Consider the following 19,749-nt stretch of genomic DNA (forward strand, 5'->3'; position numbering starts at 1 on the left):
TCGGACCCCAAAGTGTCTTCCTTACCTGAAATCTCGTAATCTAGGAAGTATTAATGGAAATTAGATGAATGCGTCTAATTGAGGGTTACTTTATGTTCAATATTAGACTTGCTATTTGGGTGGAAAATTAAGAAAAACTGTAATATGCTTATATTAAAGCTTTCCTGGCTATAATTTATTCTTTCTCTGGTACTTAGAAGGAACTTGAGAATCACGAAATTTGGTATAGTTTTTAAAAGCCAGGCTTGAAATCTAACTTCCCCCTTATTGCTGGGACCTTGGGCAAGTGACTTATATTTGAGGCCTCAGTTTCCTCATTTGTAAGATGAACTTAATAAAAGAACCTACCGAAAAGGGTTGTTGTGACATTTTGAAAGAACAGATCTGAAATGCCTTAGTGTGGTGTCTGGTATGTAGAAAGAGCAAAATAAATCTGGCCTGTTCGGAAGGTGACTAATAATGTTATTTTGTTCTACAATACCTCAAGGCCCTCGTTTGAGGGAGTCATTTTCATTTCTGTCTGAGTATTGGACCCCACGAGGGACCAAGGTCTACATTTGCCCTCACCCCTGTATACTGGAAAATAATTTTCTTTCTGGTGGGCTGAAATGAATGCTTTATCAGTAATAAAGTTCAAGACATTAAAACCTGTGAATAGGGGTCAGTGAACATTTCGGAGTAGGTTGTAGGAACACCCCCAAGTTCACAATGGCAGGTTTCATTCACGGTCATTTTATATATTAAGATCTCCTCTTTTTTGCTTCCACTTCTTACTCTTGACTGTATATGGGTATGCATTTTTATATGTGATTTTTGCATATATTATTTAAATGATGATGGTAAAGTTATGAGAGAGATTTCTTTGTACGTGTTCTATGGATGAGAAAACTGAGGCCCTGAGAAACTAGTGAAGAAGTGGTTGCATTAACTCTGTTTCACTTTTTGTTTTTCTCTCCCCGTGTGTCTCCATCTCTCTCTTCATCTGATTCTTCTCCTCGCTGTACATTCTTGGCTTCCTTCCTTTTCACCCTTCATGTTATTCTTCTCCCTTTGTATTTTATTTTATTTTGCCTCATTTTAGTTTTCTCTTGTTTTGTCTTTCCTCATTTCTCTTCTGTATGACAAAAATAACTTTTAAGAGTTGCTGTCTCTAATGATTTTTGAATTTTATACCCATTTTTAAAGGAGAGAATACATTTTCTTTTAAAGCTGTTAAATTAAGTTGCACTTTGTGGCCAGCAGTTTAACTCGCCTCCCCTGCATGTCCATGACTAGCTGACAGGAAAAGTAGTTTGTTATTCTTGTTTAAGAGATGGAGGCGACTCATAGATACATATCTTGAAAATTTTCTTTTTCATTGACAGCCAATTCTACTTATGCTAAGAGTGCTTTGGTTTTAAAAGGCATCATATAGTAGCTACCATTTTGATTGCTTTAAATCTGTCTTCTCAGAGCACAAAACCTGCTGTAACCTGTTCTTTGAGAGTCCAGTGAATTTAGTTGGACCCTTTTCAAAAGTGACGGGTGGAGGTCAGAGCTCCCTCCCGGGCTCTGGGGCTGGGCAGAGGCTAGGGACAGCTGGCCCCAGCCCTGTCACTGTCTCACTGTCTCGAACCTGTATCCTGTTGCACTTTGTACCTCTTCACACAAGCACTCAACCCCTTGCCCTTGCTTTTTCCTTTTTATCCGAAGACCATGTAGAATTAGCTTTATGAAGATAAGGGAAACTGAAAAGTTAGACCTCCAGAAACAAAAAAAAAAGCTTGGAATTGAATACTAGACCATATTTTAAAAGTTCCCTTGTCAGGATCCAACAACTTGTGCCTGGCCACCCACCATTCACCTTGACCCTCCTTCTCTCGTCCCTTAATGGCTCCCAGTAAGTTAAAAAAATAATTCTGAGCTCTTACGTTATGCAGAGCACTACACCTTTCCCTGACCCTGGTGCCCAGTTCTGAATCTCCTTTTGCGTATCTAAAGAATCATTAATAATTTCTAACTCCAAATCTTTGCTTTCCCCTTTCTCTTAGAGGCCTCACAATGGAAAGGGAAGTAGGCAGATTTTTTCCCACTGAGTTGAATTTCATCCCCCTTCCCTCCCAAAGAAGGCAGACATGGCTTTTATTTTTCCAGTCCTCTTTTACATGTAGAATTAAAGCCAAAACAAATTATGTTAATCTTGGCTTTTTGGTTGAGTAGATTTTGGATGAGTTGAAGTTTACTGTAACTTTGAAAAATGTTTTTCAGTTTGACAGTATCGTCGGGTAACACAGTTTTCATTTTCACAGATTACTTTTCTGAGCCTATTTGAAGACCAAAGCATGACAAATACACAAATAAGTTTCACTTCTTTTCTCTTCATAGGAAACTCTTCATGTTAAGTAGAATTCTTATACACTCAAAGGGATATACTGTATAATTTTATACCTAGTGCCATATAAGTTGGATTTCTTACTCATCACACACCATATGCAGTGTTATTAATCTTTACTGTAAGTAGAATGACAAGTGAGCAATAAAAGCAGGCCTTAAAAAACTACCAACAAACATACAGGAAAAAAAAAATCCCCTAACAGATGCTTCAGAAAGAAGTGACAGTCAGTGAAATTTGGGTTACATGTATGTTGCATAACTGATGCCCTGGTGTGTACCCCCAATATGGTCCATGGTTTTCACTTCAAATCCTAGCTTGGGCTCCATTCTTTTCTCCGTTTTTCCCTCCATCTCTCTCTTTTCCTTCCTCTCCCATACTTCCCACACCTCTTAACTCCTGTTAAAAACATCTTCTCTGGGTGGGAACTGCTTGCCCCTTTCCTCTTCCTTCCCACTCTTCAGGCAGGTGTTGCATTTGTCTGTATCCATGGTCCCAAGCATGCCCATCATCTGTATCTATGGTCCCAAGCATGCCCATCATCTGTATCTATGGTCCCAAGCATGCCCATCATCTGTATCTATGGTCCCAAGCATGCCCATCATCTGTATCTATGGTCCCAAGCATGCCCATCATCTGTATCTATGGTCCCAAGCATGCCCATCATCTGTATCTATGGTCCCAAGCATGCCCATCTTCCCTGCGGTGGGTTGAGAATAGCTTTTAAAGTGGTTGGGCCCCACTCACGCTCGATGCTTCCTATCCCTGTGTCCTCTGCCTTCCTTGCCCATCTGTACAATCCCCTGTTGCTCTTGGGGTGGTGGTTTTGGCTATTGTTATTCATGCCTGCTTTGCCAACTGCACGTTGGACTCATTCCTGGGCCTTACCCTGCCGCCATTTATCCTGGTCCTGGGCTTGGTGCTTTATAGCCCTTGCTTCCTGGCCGCCTGCTGCCTGGAGCAAATGTGTTTGGGGAAAATTGATGCTGTTGTTTTTCTTCTGTCACCATTGCTTATTCATACCCTCCTACGTTAAATGAAAACCCCTCTTTGGATGCATCTTGACTGTTTCATGTGCTGGGCCACAGCAAGCTCTGCCTGCAAAGAAGTTAAGACCTGCCCAAAGGCTGAAGGGCCTTGTAATATTACCATGGGAAGTAGGTTAAAGAATCTTGATTGTGCCTACAGTCTGTTTTCGAACTCTGGAGGTGAGCATCATATGTGCACAGTGGTAGAGAACCACACTTAGCTGGGGCAGCAAGCCTTGCTGCTTTCTGTTACATCTCGTTAAGAACCAAGAAAGTAAAATTGACAAGGATCCTCAGATACTTTAATGGCAAAGTAGATGCCTTGCATTGATTGGTTATTGTGGCCCATTAGCACAAGCATCATGTATTTTTTTCTTCTAATAAATTGCTTTGCAGCCAGGGTTTTGCTTTTTAAAGCCATTTAAGTGAATGGAATGGATTTGAGAAGTAGGAGTCTAAATTTCCAACTTGCTTGATGCTAAGACTGCAAAGCATTTTGGTGAGCGAGTAAGGGGCAGAATTTGACTTACTAAAACTTCCAGTTAACTTTTCTTTGGTAGTTTCTCTTGACGTGACTTTTCTGGTGATTTTTATTTTTTTTCTAATTTTTAATTTATTATTATTATTTTTAACATCTTTATTGGAGTATAATTGCTTTACAATGGTGTGTTAGTTTCCGCTGTATAACAAAGCGAATCAGCTATACGTGTACATATATTTCCATATCCCCTCCCTCCTGTATCTCCCTCCCACCCTCCTATCCCACCCCTCTTGGTGGGCACAAAGCACCGAGCTGATCTCCCTGTGCTATGCGGCTGCTTCCCACTAGCTATCTGTTTTACATTTGGTAGCGTATATATGTCCATGCCACTCTCTCACTTCGTCCCAGCTTACCCTTCCCCCTCCCCGTGTCCTCAAGTCCATTCTCTATGTCTGCATCTTTATTCCTGTCCTGCCCCTAGGTTCATCAGAACCATTTTTTTTTTTTAGATTCCGTATATATGTGTTAGCATACGGTATTTGTTTTTCTCTTTCTGACTTACTTCACTCTGTATGACAGACTCTAGGTCCATCCACCTCACTACAAATAGCTCAATTTCGTTCCTTTTTGTGGCTGAGTAATATTCCATTGTATATATGTGCCACATCTTCTTTATCTGTTCATCTGTCGATGGACACTTAGGTTGTTAACATGTCCTGGCTATTGTAAATAGAGCTGCAGTGAACATTGTGGTGCATGACTCTTTTTGAATTACGGTTTTCTCAGGGTATATGCCCAGTAGTGGGATTGCTGGGTCATATGGTAGTTCTATTTTTAGTTTTTTAAGGAACCTCCGTACTGTTTTCCATAGTGGTCGTATCAATTTACATTCCCACCAACAGTGCAGGAGGGTTCCCTTTTCTCCACACCCTCTCCAGCATTTATTGTTTGTAGGTATTTTGATGATGGCCATTCTGACCGGTGTGAGGTGATACCTCATTGTAGTTTTGATGTGAATTTCTCTAATGATTAGTGATGTTGAGCATCCTTTCATGTGTTTGTTGGCAATCTGTATATCTTCTTTGGAGAAATGTCTATTTAGGTCTTCTGCCCATTTTTGGATTGGGTTGTTTGTTTTTTTGATATTGAGCTGCATGAGCTGCTTGTAAATTTTGGAGATTAATCCTTTGTCAGTTGCTTCATTTGCAAGTATTTTCTCCCATTCTGAGGGTTGTCTTTTTGTCTTGTTTATGGTTTCCTTTGCTGTGCAAAAGCTTTTAAGTTCCGTTAGGTCCCATTTGTTTATTTGTGTTTTTATTTCCATTTCTCTAGGAGCTGGGTCAAAAAGGATCTTGCTGTGATTTATATCATAGAGTGTTCTGCATATGTTTTCCTCTAAGAGTTTTATAGTGTCTGGCCTTATATTTAGGTCTTTAATCCATTTTGAGTTTATTTTTGTGTATGGTGTTAGGAAGTGTTCTAATTTCATTCTTTTACCTGTAGCTGTCCAGTTTTCCCAGCATCTGGTGCTTTTTAAATATTTAGTAATGTCATCAATGGTTGCTTTCCTGGGGCATGAGAAGTTTTGTTCACTGTTATCCATCTTGCTAGATGCTCTTGAGCAAGAAATTTAACTTCTCTTTCCCTGCCCATGAGATTTTAATTATTATAATTTTTCCCCACTTTTTTTTATAGGGATGTCATAATGTTTTGGAGTAGAGGTCATGCGTAAATACAAAGTACAGTCTAATGGATTTTTATTATTTTCTTTAAAGTCAATCTTTGCTCACTAATTTTTAATTAGGATAGTGGTGCATTGAAGATGTTTAAGCTCGTGAGTCATTTTTCTTAATAAGATAATAGGCATGTTCCTTTTGCTTTTGTTTTTTTATTTAAAAATTTTTTACTTTCTTTTGGAGTATGGTTGATTTACGGTGTTGTGTTAGTTTCAGGTGAACAGCAAAGTGATTCACTTATACGTATGCATATATCTATTCTTTTTTAGATTCTTTTCCCATATAGGTTACTAGAGTGTTGAGTAGAGTTTTCTGTGCTGCGCAGTAGGTCCTTGTGTATTCCTTTTGTTTTTACTTTGGGAAATGAGGAACAAGCAGTTCTGTCAAGAATGGGAAGTACTGTACAGTGTCCAGAAAATGAAAACCCCTGAGTTAATGTAGTCAGTGAAATATGTAGGTACACTATTATGTTCAGAACACCAAAAAATTACATGAACAGTGAGGCAGCACAGCCGCGAGAATGGCCCTGGGCTCTGATCTTGAAGTTGTCTCTCATTATCTCTGTGCTGCCGGGTAAGTCATGAGGTATTTTCTCATTTGTAAAATGAGTCATTTCAATGTGCCAACCCCAAAGTTCCCTTGTGTTCTGTCATCTTAAAACCAAGTATCCACTTCCCTGCCTTTCCCTGCTTGCTTCTCCCATCCGTGTCAGGTCTTGGACTTGGCCCCCTCCAAGGGAGCTGATACAGACCTCAGTGAGCTGAGTCTCTGTGGCACTAAAGTTGCTGATGAAAAAACTTCAGCTCCTGACAATAAGGCCCTCAACCTGTTTTTTTTTTTTTTTGTATTCTGTATCATGTATAAATTATTTCTGGCTAAAGCGTCTTAGAAGTGTAAATGATCGCTCTGAGTTAGTTGCTTTGACCTCTTTTTATGAATTGTCCTAGCTGTTTTGCCTAGCCTGGTGGTTGTAAGTCTTTGGAGTTAGGGATGGACTTTCTGTGTTTGGTTTTTAACCCCCTTGGGTCTAAGAATTTTGGTGCTGTGAGTTGTCTGAAATACATGTTGAAGATAGGAGCAGTTTTAAATTTAACATATCTTAATCCTATTTTATATGATGAAATACATGGAAAAGTTTACTGGGATTGGGATATCATATAAGAAATTATAAGTTAAATTACTTTTTTTTTTTTGGGAAGTTTTGAATTTTATTTTAATTTTTTTATACAGCAGGTTCTTATTAGTTATCTGTTTTATACATATTAGTGTATATATGCCAATCCCAATCTCCCAATTCATCCCATCCCACCCCACTCCAGAACTAATAAGCCTTTAAATGTTCCTAAAAATACTCTGTAGTCACTAGTCCCACAAAATGAGTTTGTCTCCCATTTTTCAGTGGAGTCTCTAGTCCCCTTTACCCTTCTGAAGCGTCACAATGATATGCCAGAAGATTTTCTGCTTTTCCTCCACCTCATCTTCCTTCTCGACAGTGTAATAATATAATTTTAAAGCAGTCTTCTTAGCACATTTTCTCATCCAAAGAGGTTCATGCAATAATTTAAGTTTTCACGCATTCATTCTATACTTATTGAACATCTGCAACGTGTGAAGTCCAGTACCCACGTAGGGAAGCTCCACTGTTTATAAAGCATTGTTCTGGCTGTTTTGAAGCCAGTGGGGGCAGTGTGTTGAATGGTGAACAGCTCTAGCCTCTGACTGCTTGGCTTTTCATCCTGCTCCACTGCTTGTGTGACTTTGGCCAGTCTTTACCTTCTCTCTATGCTGGTTTCCTCCTCTATGAAACAGGGATGTTAATTCTGTCTCACAGGGTTGCTGAGTGTTAAATGAATTCATACATGGAAAGGACTTAATATGGTGCCTGACACATGATAATCCTTATTGTTTATTATTATATTACTATCATTCATTAACAGTAGTAGTGGTACTGTTGAAAGTGGTAGGTGGTATTTCTTGCCATCATGATTCTTGCAGTTTCATGGGAAGTTGAGAGTTCTATTATAAGGAATATGTATTAAGTATAAATTATGTTTGGAATACAGTTTTTCACCTCAAATGGCAAATGACATTTTTCTCTATAAATATTATATTTAATAGAATTAGGTTAGATAATAACCTACTTTGATACATAGTTCATTCTTAATTATTTTAGATATTTCAGTTTATAATAGCAAGTATCTGAACATGCTCATTGTAAACATATGGACAAAAAAAATCTAGATAATAGAGTTTCCTGAAACAATGGCTTTCTACTGATGAGGTGTAAGTTAATATGCATGAGCTTTTAAAATTATTGCTGGCTGTGGTGGCTGGAGAGCACAGGGCAGCTGGGAAGACTGCAAAGATTTTAGAGGGAAAGCAAGGTGTTAATTGGCAGAGATGATGAGGAGAGGCCTAGCAGCTGAGGAGTGGAGTATTTTGGAAATTTGAGGAAGAAATGAGCAGATTATATGCAAGGGAGAGAAGGCTAGTTGCCCTGCAGCTTTTCCTCTCAGCTCTGTGGTAATGGGAGAAAAGGACAGACACCAGGAAGGGTGACATTTTCTAGAAGGGATTATGTTTGATTCTTGTTGATTCTTTACTCATGGCTGTGAGTGGCCTACTCACGTCCAAGGGACACTGCCTTTAAAATTTAGGGAACTGAAATATAATGGAAACTTGCTTCGGGGAAAGAATTCTCCCATTTGAATTGTGTGTGCTGTGATCCAGGCCAAGATGATGGGGTGTGATGTTGGGCGGGGTAGGTAACCTGCTTCCTTGGCTATTAATGTGACACTCAGCTTTGATAAATGGACCCTTTGTGATTTCCTTTCCATGGAGTGTCAGAAAACTTATTTTCAGTAGAAGTAGTCTTCTCAAGGGGGGGACTAGTAGAAAACTTACAAAAAAACACAACAATTGATTCAGAACTGTAATTCTCAGAATTATCTACTGGGCAGCAGGTGGGTACCACGAGACTGTGTGTCTATGGCACTGTATCCCAGAGATCGGCACACTGTATACCACATTTGTGATGCCACATAAGGGCCACTTTAAATTTGGACCGTCTTCCAGTTTCTGGGCTTAAAAGCAACCTGACATTTATAGAAAATTTTCTAGTTTAATTCTCACAGTTACTCTAAGAAGAAGTTACAGTATCTTCCTTTCTTATGCATAAGGAAAATGAGGCATAGAAGGTAAAATATTTATTTTAGGCCATATACCTAGAAGATTTGGGAGCCAGACTTGAAATCCGTGTCTTCTGATTCTAAATCCTGTGTTTTTTTTTTTGTACTTGACACCACTTATATTTCTCTCTACTTCATCCCAATTCTGTCCGTCTTTCTGTCTTTGGGGGTGGGGTTTAGTGTTGAGCAGAGATGGTGTTTATTTATTTATTTATTTATTTATTTATTTATTTATGGCTGTGTTGGGTCTTTGTTTCTGTGCGAGGGCTTTCTCTAGTTGCGGCAAGCGGGGGCCACTCCTCATCGCGGTGCACGGGCCTCTCGCTATCGCGGCCTCTCTTGTTGCGGAGCACAGGCTCCAGACGCGCAGGCTCAGTAATTGTGGCTCACGGGCCTAGTTGCTCCGCGGCATGTGGGATCTTCCCAGACCAGGGCTCGAACCCGTGTCCCCTGCATTGGCAGGCAGATTCTCAACCACTGCGCCACCAGGGAAGCCCCAGTGATGGTGTTTTTGATCCTCTGCTGTAGACAGTTGAGTCCATCGTGCTTTACCTCCCGTATTGATACCTGGAAGGCTCCTCTCCTGTTTCAGTCATTTCACTTCCTTTGTCTTTGACGCCCTCTTGCATTCCTCTTCCCCCAGTCACGCCCTGCTCCTCACAACCAGCCAAGCACACGTTCCGATGTGGCGTGTGTCCCTAGATGTGCAGGAGCCCTTGCAGAGTGGTCAGTGGCGTTTGTAGGTGTGTGTGGTTGATTTTCATACATGGTTCTATGTTATAAAACTCATTTCTCTTTTTTACGGTTCTCACCCAACACTGTATTTTTAAGTTATATCTAATTTGGTATCAGTTCTTACTTCTGCATAGTATTCTGTAACATTCACCTACTATATTTTACTTCTTCATTCCCTAGTGTATACCTCCATGCCTGCAACTCCCATTACTACAGTGTTGCCTTCAACGTTTCCAAACATGTGTCTTTAAGACGAGTGATCAGATAGGGCTTAAACATACTTAATTTCACTAATTACTGCCATATTTTTATTTTATTTTTTCCGTAATGGCTCTACGAGTTTAAACATGCACCAGCTGTGTGTCAAATTTTCCCTTGTTCCAAATCACTACAAAAACTTGATATTATTCTCCTTTCTCATTCTACACCATTCTGATAGATATGAAGTAATAGGTTGTTGTTCTGATGTGTATTTCCTTGATTTCTAGTGAGTTTTAACCTCTCTCCTACTCTCCCTCCCTCATTATACTATCCTTTGCCTTTTTATGGAAACTCATGCTCATTAACTCTTCTTGGACTGTTGAAATATCATTCTAACTGGCGCCTCTGCCTCTCATTCCCCAGTGCCCCTTGCTCAGCACTGCCAGGTTCATCCCCCTAAATGTGTCACATGGATCCTCTACCCCAAATCTCTTAATGGCTTTCCGTCCTCTGTGTATGAGGTCAGCTCTTCTTCTGTGAATTGCCCGCCCCCATCTGGCCTCACCACCACAGTGTGGTTTGTCCGTGGTGTTTTCTTAGTCTTGGCTCCTACAGCCCCCCATGACCCCTGACACATGGTAGGGTCTCCTCACTGTGCATTACTCCACGCGGAACGCCCTCCCACATCTGTCCGGGATCCTCATTTCGTTTCTTAGTTTTCATTAACATTTTGTTTGCACATAGCTTAAACAGTCAGATTGACCAACACAGCTGGGTAAGAAGCAGCAGCAAGTCTTTGCTTGTTTTCTTCACCCTGTCTTTCTGTCCTCTGAGGAACTACTCTCTTTGTTTCCCTTAGTGTTAGCCCTTACCTGCCGACTTCCCAGCGTGTAATACAGGATTGAGCCCTTTTCCTCTCCACACCCCCCTGCCTGCCCCCACCAAACCCACAGCTTTGCTGTCTCTCCAGTGTAGTTGTGTCAGCTTTGGTTCAATCCACATTAAGTGTTTACGTAATTAAACCTTTGGAGACACTACTCAAAGCTGTGCAGTGCCCAGCGTTTACTCTTCCTTTCTTATAAATTTTGTCTGATTTTTTGTTTGTTTACTGAGTTTTGAATATTCTTATCGTTGCTCCAATCCCCGAGTTGTCTGATTCTCCTCTCTGTGCCTTTAGATTCCTGGGGCGTTGTGTCAGATCCTTCTTCTTGGGGCCTGTAGTGCTGCCCTGCCTTGTGCACAGCTCGGGTCCTGGGGCCCCATAGTTGTCAGTTCTTTCCTCTCTCTTGAGCCCTCTGTTCCCTTATCTCATGGTTCCTCCTCCTTTGTTTACCTCCTTCTTTGCTGTGCATCTCCTCCTTCCTGAGAAGGGTCCTTGTAGGAGATGTAAATTTTTGACATCTAACATACCTTTACTTTTATATTTCATTGACAGTGTAGTTGGGTCTGGAATCCAGGGTTGGACATGATTTTCCTTTGGGATTTTGAAGGCATTCCTCCACTCCAACTTCTGTTTGGATGCCGTCATGATTCCCAGTACTTTCGTTGATGACCTTTCCTCCCCCCGCGCCCCCTTGCTTTTTTTCTCTCTCTGGAGTCTTGTAGAAGTGTCTTCCTGTTGCAAGGGTTCTGAATTTCTCAATGATGTGCCTTTGTGTGATCGGTTTTCATCAAATTTTGCAGGTTCTATCATTTGCAGCTGGTTTTATAGTTCTGTCAACTTTTAAACCCTTGTTTTAGGGAAATTTCTTTTTTCAAATGCAGAAATCCCTTGTTGTCCAATTTGATTCATTTACTGAGTTCAGATAGCAAGCAACCAGATCGGAACGTGTCAGAGGATCCAGGAATAGTGTTTCCTCCAGAGAGTACTACCTCAACATTGATTTTCGTCATCTATTCAGTTCAGGCAACAAGAGTTTGGGGAGCAGGGGGGTTGTGTTTGTTTGATGCTGTCCTCATCTCCATTTTCTGTTTTCTCTTTAACTCCCATATTCCCACATTGAACATCCTGGACTTCAATTCCAATTTTCTTCAATTCCAGTTACTGTTTTGCTCCTCTTTTGTGCTGCTTTCTGAAAGAGCGTGTCATCATCATCTTCCCATCCTTTTATTTCATTTTTTTACTGTCACATTTTTAATTTCTAAAAATTACTTGTTCTTATAGTAATCCTTTGTCAATGATGTCCTCTTGTTTTTTGAATGCATTTTATAATCTCTGTAATCTCTGGTTGGAGCACTCAGCAGCTTCCTGGAAGCTCTGTACTGGAATGTGGGCTTCTCAGCAGAGTCACCTCACTGGGGTACTACTTGTGGAGCCCTTGATGGCAGGAAATATCTGTAGGCTTGATTCTAGGACCAATTAGGTTCTCAGAGAAAGAGCTTCCAGACTCCTGCCTACAGGTATAGGCCAGGCAGCCATTTGCAACCTGACTGGGAAGAAAACTGGGCATGACACCTCAGCAGTCTGCTCCCCCCTCACTCTGTTCTCCGTATGATTCCCTCACTCACACGGTGTCCCTGGACTCCCAGTAGAAGCCCCATGTTTTCCTCTATCCCGAGAGTAAACCACTGGTCTTCTAGGATTGGGGAGGGCGGTCATCTGTGTTCAATAAGGTAGGGCATCTGGAGATCTAAATAATTCTTAGAGGGATTGTCAGCCGGTTTCCCTTGATACAGCTAAATTTTACCCCCTTTTCTAGAGTCGAGTGGAGCTGACAGCCTCCCAGATCCTGGAAGGTTTTGTCGGGTAAGTGAGATTGCTTCTCAGTTTTCCTCACAATTGGCTTAGCTTCATTCAGCTTTCTAGGGTCTGCTAAATCATTTACCTTTCTTCCATCTGCTTTTTGCCTTTCCAAAAATTTTTTTTTGCTGTGATTGACTCATCTCACATTCTATGCCAAAAGAAAAATCTATTACCTCTCATTTTATTTGAGTAGAGGAGAGAGTGAAAGTCAATGTGTGTGATCAATCTGCTCTTTCTTAATCCAAAAGTCATATTCTTGTTGGCCATTTTTGTTTCCCTTTCTGTCAATCATGTGTCCATATGTTTTAGCAGATTTTTCTGTTGAGTTTCTTTGTCTTTTTCTTTGTAGAATTTCTTTATATATTGTAGTTTTAATTCCTTATTGAATTTGTATCCTTATGTTAACCACTTGGGCCACGTGATAAAGCTCTACTCTCAAAATTTTGATTTTCTAAAATGTGAAATTAGATGTTCATATTGCTGGATTCTAAGTGTGTGTCATTGTTGTGTGGGATTCCCAAAATGTAAGTACTGCAGTGATTTAATGCCTTAAAGTTTCTTGCTTTTAAATTACAGTCATTGAAAGAACGCCTATTACGTAGTATATGATTTGTATAAGTTGCCTTGGTTGGAAATTGTAGACACCCAGATTGGCAGGGGCTGATTGTCCCCAAATCTCTGTTCTTTCCTTCTTCTATGACAATAGAATTTTTAGTTGTGTGCATGGCTGCCCAGAAGAAAGGTGACTGACATTTTCTAGCCTCTAAATGTGGCCGAGTAGGTTCCAGCCAGTAAGAACTTACTGTAAGTGGCTGCTACGAAGCCACCTGTAAAGTCACCTAGTGCATTCCCTTTCCCTCACATCTTCCTCCCTTCTTCCTTTCTGTGTGTGGCATGTGACGCAATGGCAGGAGGTCTAGCTGTCGGATTAAACCCATGAGAGGGGGTCAGACTCTAGGAATGGTGGTGCTGTGAGCTGGAATGTGCATAGTTCTGTAAGACTTGGGGGAGCAGAACTTCCATACCAGCCCTTGACTCTGCATTCTGAATGCTAGAGATAGAAACTGCGGTCGTGTCTAAGCCACTGTCCTTTTAAGTTTGCTGACACTTGCAGCTAAACCCAATCTTAACTGATACACCACCTCAAGCTTGCTTAACCAAAAACAGGTTTATGGTTTATTGGCTTATGGAATGGGTCCATCCAAGAGGTGAAACTGTTTTTAAGTCCTGCCCCATGCAGCAGTTTAAATTATGTCGTTAGTACTCACTTTCTCTATTCACTTTTCCGGTTTGTCGCTTCTGCTTGCTTTATTCTCAGACTGTTCAAGTGTGATAACTGAATGGTTGCTGGTTGCCTCTATCATAAAGACATTTATATTCTCAGAGAAAGAGCAAGCACTTCTTCTGAAAACTTAACAGTTGTCCCTGTCACCTGTTCCCTAAACCAATCAGAGGTGACCAGGGGGAGAATGCTCAGATCAGTTCGGCCAGGGTCACGTGCCCATTCCTGGGCTCCAGGCGGAGGGACAGCCGTACCCAAACACACGGACTAAGCAGAATTTCTCTAGGATGAAGCAGGGCTGGTTCTGAGAAGATGCTGGGAAGATAAATGTTACATATGTCTAGTTGCGTTATGTATAATTAAGCTTCATATTGCTGTGATTTAAAAAAATATGTATGTTAATTTCTTGCTTTTTCTGTTTTTCAGTAGTCCTTTCCAAACAATGCAGTGAATGTTAAAATGAATGATTTTATTCATTAGGCAAATCGATGACAGTAAAGAAATAAAAAATGAAATGAATGATGTAGTAAGGAAGTACAAAGTATTCTTTGCCTATATGGAATACAGTAGTAAGATGATCAAATGAAAATATCTGTGGTAAAAAAAAATCATAATAATGTTTTCTAAATAGAGATTTCTATTAGTGAGCATTAAGCATTCCTTATTAGGGTGGTTACAGTATATCTGAGCAGACTGCCTCAACTGTAGTCAAGAAACAACCTTATATGATTCAATTCCAGTTTGTAATCTTTGCAAGTAACTCTTCTTTTTCTCCTGTGAGCCTCTCGAAAGGCCCCACACAGTGCCACAGCTGACCCCAGTTTCTTTTTATCAGGTGGAAAAACAAATCTCTAAGAGCCCCTCAAAATGAAACGGAATATGTTGTTTCTTTTGGAAAACAAGTGGAAAAGTATAATTTTTAAAACATGTTTTAAGACTACAGGTGTTGTAGCTTGTGAACAAACTAAATACTTCTATAAACTTTTTTTTTATGGCTTTATTGAGGTATGATACACACAAAAAAACTGCATGTATTTAATGTATATAATTTGATGAGTTTGAACATCTGTGTACACTCATAATAACCGTTATCATAATCAAGGTAGTAAAAATATCCATCGCCTCCCAAGAGTTTGTGTCTCTTCGCTTTTTTTTTTTAATGGTTAAGAACACTTAAAATGAGATATACCCTCTTAACATATTTTTTTTTTTTCTTTCTGGCTGTGTTGGGTCTTCGTTGCTGTGCACGGGCTTTCTCTAGTTGCGGCAAGTGGGGGCTACTCTTTGTTGCGGTGTGCAGGCTTCTCATTGCGGTGGCTTCTCGTTGCAGAGCACAGGCTCTAGGCGCACGGGCTCAGTAGTTGTGGCATGTGGGCTCAGTAGTTGTGGCTCGCAGGCTCAGTAGTTGTGGCACACGGGCTTAGTTGCTCTGTGGCATGTGGGATCTTCCTGGACCAGGGATTGAACCTGGGTCCCCTGCATTGGCAGGTGGATTTTTAACCACTGTGCCACCAGGGAAGTCCCTTAACATATTTTTAAGTGCACAGCACGATGTTGTTAACTATAGGTACTATGTTGCACATCAGATCTCTAGAACTTGCTCATCTTGTATTACTGTAACTTTATATCCATTGAACAATAACTCCCTTTCCATAAACTTTAGAAAAACTTAGCCTTGAGTAGAAGGTTAGTCAGGCATTTTTAAAAATAAACTTTATTTTTGAAAAACTTTAGATTTACAGAAAAAAATGTGATGATAGTACAGAGAATTCTCATATACCCACGCCCAGTTTCCCCTGTTACAGACACTTTACATTTCTATGGTATGTTTATTACAATTAGTGAATCAATATGGATACATTATTGTAAGTTCATACCTGATTCCCATCTTTTCAGTTTTTATCCACTGTCCTTTTCCTGTTCTAGGATCCCATCCAGCACCCCACACACACTACATTTTGGGGTCATGCCTCTTTGGCCTCTCGCGGCTGTGGCAGTTTGTCAGACGTTCCTTATATTTGATGACTTTGACAGTTTGCGGACTACTGGTCAAATATTTTGTAGAGTGAGTCTCAATTGATATTTGTCTGATGTCCTTCTCATGGTTAGTCTGGGGTTATACCTCTTTAAGAGGAGGATCACAGAGCTAAAGTGCCATTGTCATGACATCAGATCAACAGTATATGCTGTCAGAATGATTTATCACTGTTGATGCTGACCTTGGTTACCTGGCTGAGATAGGGTTGGTCAGGTTTCTCCACTGTAAAGTTATCCTCTTTCCTTCTTTCCTTACCGTTACTCCTTGGAAGGAAGTCGCCCTGTGTGCCCTACACTTGAAGAGTGGGGAGTTGTGCGCTTCCTCCTTGAGGGTGAAGTGTACACAAAGATTATTTGGACTTCTTCAACTCATGAGATTTGTCTCTTGTCCCTTATTTATCTATCTATCTGTCTGTCTATTTGTCTATTTTTATCTATCTAAACACATATTAATATAGACTCATGGTTATTTTATACTTGTGGGTTATAATCTAATACTACTTAATTTTGTAACTCAAATTGTTCTAACGTTGGCATCGGGGACTCTTTTAGTTGGTCCTTGTATCCCTTTGACAAACCGCCTTATGGTGTTTTTGTGTGGTTTGTTTGTTTTAGCCATGCCGCACAGCTTGTGGGACCTTAAGTTCCCTTACCAGGGATTGAACCCGGGCCCTCTGCAGTGAAAGCGTGGAGTCCTAACCACTGGACGGCCAGGGAATTCCCTGTTCTTTTTTTTTTTTTTTTTTTTTTCTCTTGTCTTTTCTTCCCTTTATCCTTGCCTTTCCCTCTCCCTCCTCTTCTTCCTTACTTTCTGTCACTACAGATGCTACATACTCATTTTATATATCTCCTGCCTCAGTCCTAGAATCAGCCATTTCTCCAAGGAGGCCTGGTTCCTGTTATTAGAGAATGATACTAGAAACCAAGATCTGGGTACACGGTGTGCTTGTTGCTGCCGGGGCGTTTTTATTATCCCATTTTACAGATGTAGAGTTGGAGATCCCAAATAAAAATGGTGGCAGTGGAAGAGGGTAGAAGTAGTTGTGGTCACATTGTGGAATAAGAGGCCTTGTTTCTGGGTAGTTTTTCTTCCATGCCTCTGCAGTTGGGAACTAATAGGTTTTTCTCTCTCACTGATGTTTTTGTGAGGTGGTTTATTTTCCTGGGCCCTCTCATGAGTCATTTATCTAAGGGCAAAGTGTAAGAGGGTTTTTATTAATGTTCTGACTGGAGGAGTTATTCATTTATTGACCACATCATTTTTTTTTTTTTTTTTTTTTTTGCAGTTTGCCAAAAAGGTATAAAATGAAATATGATCTGCTCCATAGTGTTGTTTATTGTTTCTGACAATAAGACTAGAATCCTTACAGGATTATTGGGAAACATGGAACCCTTTAGGAGTGTTTAATGGATATAATGCTCTCTCACTCTCTTCTTTCAACCTAAACGGCAGTTGCTCTGAGGACTTGCCTAATGTATTATAACTAGATCCATAGCCCAGTTTTTACATTTCAGTCTTTATTGAAAACATAAACATTATCTGGAGTAGAGAAATGCAAACCTTCCTCAAGGAACTCTTAACTTAGAGAAAAATTTAAGCCCACTTAGTCTGTCTTTGTACAGCACATACTACTTTTGTCCCTTTTTGTTAATTAATTAATCAGTGCTCTTTAGAAATGGGAGAGTGGTAGCTTTAACTGGTTGTCCTGGCCAAGGACCAAGATACTTCTGTAATCTGGATTTACTGTATTTTAGTAAAATATCAAGAAACACTGAAGCCATTATGAAAGCAGAGAGTGTACACACAGTCATGCACACACAGAGGTTAATTTCCGTTTTTCCATGAGGCCTTCTGTGTGTCTGTTAGGAAGTTGGAGTGAGTTCTTTTGTCTCAGTTTCCTTACTGCTGTGTTAGCCCGGACAGAATGGCCCTCCATCAGGCCACAATGAATTATCTTGTCCTTGTCCTCCTTCCCCATACCCATATTTAGTCATCACTAAACATATTCTATTCATTCTGTTCTTTTGAAGCATGTGAATGCATTAATTTTTGATGTTTGAAATGGTTTAATTTGTCAAAGGGTGAGGTACTTAATTTTATTTTCCTTCTGGCCATTAGGGGACTAATTAGAAGAGCTTGAGCGGTGCTAGACCCCCATTTCATGCAATCTTTCAAGTTTACAGACTTAATGAAAAAATAAATTTCAGGAAGGGAATCTCAGTTTAACCTTGTGGAGAGGCTTTTCAGTCAATTAGTCGGACGTTGCTTATCATGCATGGAATCTTATTTATACCTTTCTTCTTCTTTTTTCTTTTTTTTTTGTATTTGGATGATCTTGAGAAAGATCCTGATGAGTATTTGCTGCTTTCTTGACACTCTGATTCCTATTTTACTCAGTTTCTCCCTACTTTGTTGTGTCTCCTGGGATATCTGGGTACTAGAAAGTCCCTGCCCTTAGAGAGCATTGTGCTGTCTCGGTTTTAATATGTGCCTCAGTTAATGCTTTTCTCATGTTCATTTAAATGCTTTATGAGTTTCTGTTCTCTGAAGCATAGATCTTAACTGTTTGAATGACACGTTGCAAATATTTAATGTTTCATATTTATGAGGTCCTTCTGAATTATTTTACTACCCTTTTGGACATACTTATCAGGTCTTACTTAATTGATGTTAAGACTTGGCAATCCATTAAGGCTTCTTCAGTCAGTTCAAACTCAGGCTGTAACTAGTATTCCTGTAGCCCTAACTCCTGCAGTGTTCAACATAGCTGAATCAAAACAGAGATCCTGTTCTGGGTTTGCTTCTTTTTTAGCAGTTTTTAGGACCCTCTGACCTTTTGATATCATTGTTACAGTAAAAAGCATGGAATATTGCCTGGCCCGGGGAGATGCTACCAGGTCAGATCCATTTTCAGGATTGGGTCCTTATGCTGTTAATTGCACTTGAGATCTTATCTATTAAGAATCAGCCAGTAGATAATCTCATTCTAAATATTTAAGTAAATTATTAATAAATTATATACATTCCAGAAAATATTAGTAGCAAACACTTATATACTGTAGCACTTATTTAGCATATACGTGTTTTATATGAAGGAGGTACTATGTCATAATCTTTATTTTGCAGATGATGAAATTATGGCACAGGTAATTTATATACTTTGAATGCATTCACACAATAACAAGGCAAGATTGGACCAAGGCATTCTGACTCCAGAGACTGCTATAAAAACTTGACTGTCCTGCCCTGAGGTGTGCCTCCTCCTTGGGGGTGGGGGCAAGTGGGGAGGGATAGAAGGAGAGGGAGAGAGAGAGAGAAGGGGTGTGTGTGTGTGTGTGTGTGTGTGTGTGTGTGTGTGTATTTCAGAGGTCTGGGGGAATTTTATTGCCATATCTTTGATGTTGGATTCCTTTTTCATGAAGTTGAGCCGTGGGTGTTGGTGATTTTGATAATGAGTTTTAGGAAATCGCAGTTCCTGAGATCACTGTAACTGCTGGAGTTCCTGCCTCCCCACTCATCAACATTTTAGCCCCATTTACACAATGCTTGCATTTGAGAAGAAGCCAGCATTTTAACATGAATGGTCAAGGTCAGTTCCATTTGATAAATATTTATCAATCATCTCCTTTGCACAGTGTTCACAGGATACGTCCTTGCACTGGGTGGGACAAGGCAAACCTTACCCTTACATAAAATACGTCCATAATAAATACTCAGGTGAGTAACTGCATTGCAAGGCATATGAATGGTACAAGGTATTCTGAGGGTTCAGAGATGGTAAAGAATTAGGACATAATTTCTTTGAGGAAGTGGCTTTCGAGCTAAGTTGTGAGATGGGATTTTTGTCAGAGATATTTGAGGTGGAGGGAACCCGGTGATCAGTGGTGCCCAGGAGGAAGGGTGTGTGCGAGTAGTCGCGTGTGGTTGCTGGGTCACATGTGTACGA

At 40.3% G+C, this 19,749-nt stretch overlaps 1 protein-coding gene across 3 annotated transcripts in view; it reads left to right on the plus strand.

The window, feature by feature from the left end:
* Window positions 1-19,749, plus strand: part of KLF12 (KLF transcription factor 12) — a 450,322-nt gene that overhangs the window by 67,807 nt on the left and 362,766 nt on the right. The window contains exon 2 of one of the 3 annotated variants that reach the window (XM_061170611.1): window positions 12,440-12,486. The exons of the other annotated variants lie outside the window; for them this stretch is intronic. The gene's annotated coding sequence lies outside the window, so the exon portion shown is untranslated. The remainder of the gene's footprint in view (window positions 1-12,439; window positions 12,487-19,749) is intronic. 3 annotated transcript variants of the gene reach the window in all.

The sequence above is a fragment of the Eubalaena glacialis genome, chromosome 16 (genome assembly GCF_028564815.1).
Source record: "Eubalaena glacialis isolate mEubGla1 chromosome 16, mEubGla1.1.hap2.+ XY, whole genome shotgun sequence".
In the NCBI taxonomy this organism is placed as follows: Eukaryota; Metazoa; Chordata; class Mammalia; order Artiodactyla; family Balaenidae; genus Eubalaena; species Eubalaena glacialis.